This window comes from Phodopus roborovskii, unplaced genomic scaffold (assembly GCF_943737965.1).
Source record: "Phodopus roborovskii unplaced genomic scaffold, PHOROB, whole genome shotgun sequence".
Taxonomy (NCBI): domain Eukaryota; kingdom Metazoa; phylum Chordata; class Mammalia; order Rodentia; family Cricetidae; genus Phodopus; species Phodopus roborovskii.
Window position 1 is genome coordinate 20605946 of NW_026126461.1, and position 4536 is coordinate 20610481.

Consider the following 4536-nt stretch of genomic DNA (forward strand, 5'->3'; position numbering starts at 1 on the left):
GGCACTCAAAAACTCTTACTTGCTCTTGTCTCTGTTACCATGGCAGCAAGAATCTACTCTGAATGGACAGAAGAGTAGAGAAACAAATATGTTTTGACCTACTTGAGAAAAACTTTCTCTTTGATAATAACAGGATACCTCCAGTATTACTGGCTTCTAAGTGTATTAAGTGGTTAATGAAAGTGCCATCAGGAACCTGAATCTCCCCAAGAGCTAAACTGCAGAGCTAAGGGACAACACATACAATTCAGCTCTTCCACCTGACGATGGCAGCAGAAGAGGATGTGCAGGGACCCACTGACAACTAGAGCTTACATGAGACTTGAGACTCTGCAAAAGGCAGAGACATAGGCAGGACCTTCAAAGACATGGCTCCTGTCAAGGTTCAGATAAGCTTATTAGAGACAAAGTATACAATACATTGCTATAATGAAATTCCTGAGGTCGGCACTTTATAACAAAATATTTTTAAGTCACAGCTTTGGAGGCTGAATATCCAAGACTAAGAAGCACTATCTGTTCTTCCTATGTTGAGATCGTTCATGTCTGTATTATAATATGGCAGACAAGCATGAAGAGATTGATTATTAAAAGTCACCTTACTTTATAAAATCCCATTTTCAAGGTTCCTACTGCTACTGCAAGTACATTGATCTCTTCCAAGCAGCATACCCTATCACCCAATTACCTTGCATGGGTAATTACCCCACCTTCTAAAGGTTTTACACTCTCTTTACACTGTCACATTAGGGTGGGGTGGGAGATAAAGCTTCCAGCATATAAAGCTTTAGGGAACAGACTAAAACCATAAACAAACTATAACAAACCTTTTGTAAAGTCTGATGGGAGATGTAATTCTGTAAATATGTTTCTCTTATTGGTTAATGAATAAATCCCTGTTGGCCAATAGGAAAACAAGGGACTGGGAAACAAGGAGGATTCTGGGAGACATAGGAGGAGGAGATTCAAGATGTAGATACTAGAGAGAAGAGGTAAAGACCCTCTCTCCTGTAAGATAAGACCATGTGGAAATACTTAGATTAATAGAAATGGGTTAATATTTAATACAGAGCTAGCCAATAAGAAACACTAGTGACAAGCCAACAGCTTTATTTCTGATACAGCATCTCTGTGTGTTATTTGGGGCTGACAAGGCTCTGAGACCAGGCTGGTGGGAAAACTGCTTGCAACTAAAGTCTGCACATCTAATTAGTCAAAAGCACAAAGTCTTCTCTCAGCTATCCTCACAACAACTGTATTTTTGCACCTGATATCATTCTATACTTTTAAGCCCTATTATATACTAGACCCTTATCACAATGAAGAATCTCAACACCTTTTGAAGAAAGTTCCATTATCCCTTCTTTTCACTAGGAAATTGATACTTGGAAAAGCTAAATAAAGTGTCCTTCTTCACACAGTCACTGTATAGAAAATCTATTTTTCAAATTCTCAAAGGTAAAAAGAGAAGCCCATTGTTATGACCAATCAAGTCTGGGTGGTAAAGAGAAAATGACCCACCCACTAATTGACTCACAACATATTGGTCATCAGTGGACTAACAACCAGAACGCAGCTCTAGTGGTTGACATACTGAAGCAGTGAAGATCAGAAACAAAAACAAAAACAAAACAAAACAAATTGTATTAACAGTCCCTGGTAAGTACTGTCAGGAAATGATTCCTGAAGAGTGCTCCCTTGTCTTTATTTAAAAATTTGGCCCTCTCAAATACTCTCTGCAAAATTAAGTCAGAGACTTCATCGACAAGCCTTGGAGAATACACTTGGGGGGCAACTACACATGGTGACTAAGAAAAGGAAGCTGCTCACTATCTACCATTGAAGACCCAACTGTGATGCAACTTAATTGAGTGACCTGGAAAAAGCTACTTATAGCACAGTGGCCTGAAACAAAGAAATACATGGAAAGTACTTAGCCAAACACGGCAAAAAAAAAAAAAAATGGGTCTAGGTTATCATTGACATTATTTTCCTCCCACACCCAAAAGTCCTCCGTTCTCTAGAATGGCAATGAAAAATGGCAGAACTAAAGCCATGGAGAATCTGCTGATATGGGTGAAAACATGGGTTTCCCTGCTGCCTTGGCCTGTGCTGTACTCACTGTGAACCACTCCCCAGGTCTCCAATCTCTCTGCCACTTGCTTGCTGGCTGCATCCCAGTATATTTTCAATCCCAGTGCAAGCACTTGCATCTAGTTTTTGGTGTCATCCTCTCCAGCATTCTGAACTCACTTTGTTGCCTGAATTGGCTGTCACAAGTTTTATTCTCTGGGGTGGGGGAGTGAGGGGTAGGGGGTGGGGACTCTTAACCCATGACTGACAAGTACAGAAAATGAAACTTGTGGCTGGCTTCTTGGCATCTTGATGAAACCTCCCGTATTCCCCTTAGCTGAAATGGGCTTCACATTTTACCCTTGCTTGGCTCTTCCTTTTCCAAGTCACACTTCCCAATACTCTCTGAGGGGACCTGAGAAGATGTCTCCCACAGAGAAATTGCTTTCCTGGGAATTCTGTCCTCAGAATTTGCTTCTGGGAAATAACCTAAATGATATCTTGTCTGAGAACTTACTTTCAAAGCTTGCTTAGAAAGGACTCTTTGGGTGATAAATGTTCCAGTCTTAGGAAGGCTCAGAACACACAGTTTTTGTATTCTCAGAGAATTTGAAAGAGTAGCTGTAGGCACTTTACCTTGTGTGTGAAAGATAGAGGATTGTCAGAGCTGAGAAGTGTAAACACAGTGATGCATTTGAGAACAAAAGGCACCTGTGGGCAGCAATCTCTCCTGACTTTCTAGTTACTTTTTCCCGGATGAAGCAAAGTACAACTCAAAGCATGAGCGAAATATCATTGGAATGTTTCCTGGAATGCTACCTGAAAGATTCTTTTTCCTTAGAGCTGTGGTTGTAGATTTTATTTGTGCACACAACAATAGGTGTCCTCACTTTCAAAGTAGCTTTCTATTAGATTAAAATGTGTTAAAGTCTCTCTTTAAGAATGAAAACATTTTCATCAGAGATTATTTCAATACTAGCTTCTTCTTTCAGGATTTTATGTAGCTTTAGATATTAAATTTTAGACATTACAGTCATAGTAAATACAGTTTAGAGATAATCTAGCCAATATATTTCATTCTAGTTTTCTACATTTCCAGTTTCTCTACAATGTGCATGTGGGTATCTGAGATATAATATATATATATATATATATATATATATATATATATATATATATGTATGTATATGGAGATACATATCCATACATGATTCTTATGTATATATAAATACATATGTGTATAAATATACAATGACAGATTGATTTTACAACTTACAGTTTCTAAATTGGGCTATGTTCAACTGCCTGACTACTTACCAAAATTTAAGTCAAAAAAATTAAATAGTTTTGTTTCTATATTTTCCAAGTTTTACAAGTGATAATGTTTAATGTTGATGGTAAGAATACACTCCTTTAAAATCAGTTGATCAAGAGCATTTAATAAAGTATACAACCCAGTCATGTTACACCTATAAAACTAAAATGGCAATACTTTTGTATACAAATATGAGTATCTTGATAATATTTAATAGTAGTTTCTGGGTTATTAGGAAGATAAGATTTCTGAAATAAATGGTACCCTCAATCTGACAGTGTCACCACCTAGGAAACATGTTAAAATTCAATTGGTTAGCCTCTCCTCCAGAATTTCTGATAAGTACATATCAGCTTGAATCCAGGCATGTGTTTCAGGCTCTTGGAGAAATCTGATGCTTGTCCATAGACTACACTTTGTCCCACACCACTGATGCTCAATCATACTCATATACAGGCAGCCCATGGAGGGCTTTTAACATGCTGCTTCCTGAAACCTCCCCAGTGTGGACAATCTGATTATCTTGTCTGAAGTTAACGCTGTCCATTAAGATTTTTTTTTTCAGTTTCCTTCAGGTAATATCAGAATTATCTTACAAAACATTGCCCTGAATTGTAGTACATCAGATGTGAAAAGAAGTGTTGGCCATAAGTCTTAACATATCTTTCACCTGATAAGTTAGCAAGAGTGAATCCTTCCTTATCTGTGGAAAATCTCAAGAGTCAGTTAAAAAGAAATTAAAGAATTATGAACTCTAAGCTTCCTCCTATAATTCCCACCCAGATTCCCTTTAGACAATCCAGTTGAAGGCAACATTGAAGCGTTGGGATTCAGTCCTGCTGCTCCTCAAACAGCTTGTTTCCAAGTGCTGTCACTCACTACTGACTGTCTAAAACAGCTACCACACCTAGCTTGTCTCCCATAAAACCCAATTCTACTCTTCTCTATCAACAGTTCTTAGCCTATCCTGTTCTTTTTGTCTTTCTTTAAGTTTTAAGATAATAATATAATTACAATATTTCTTCCCTTCCTTTCTTTCTTCAAACCCTCTTATATATCCCTCTCTGCTCTTCTGCTCTCCTTCAACAACTTGTGGTCTTTTTTGCATTAATTGTGATATATATATACCTTTACCACTCCAAGCTTTC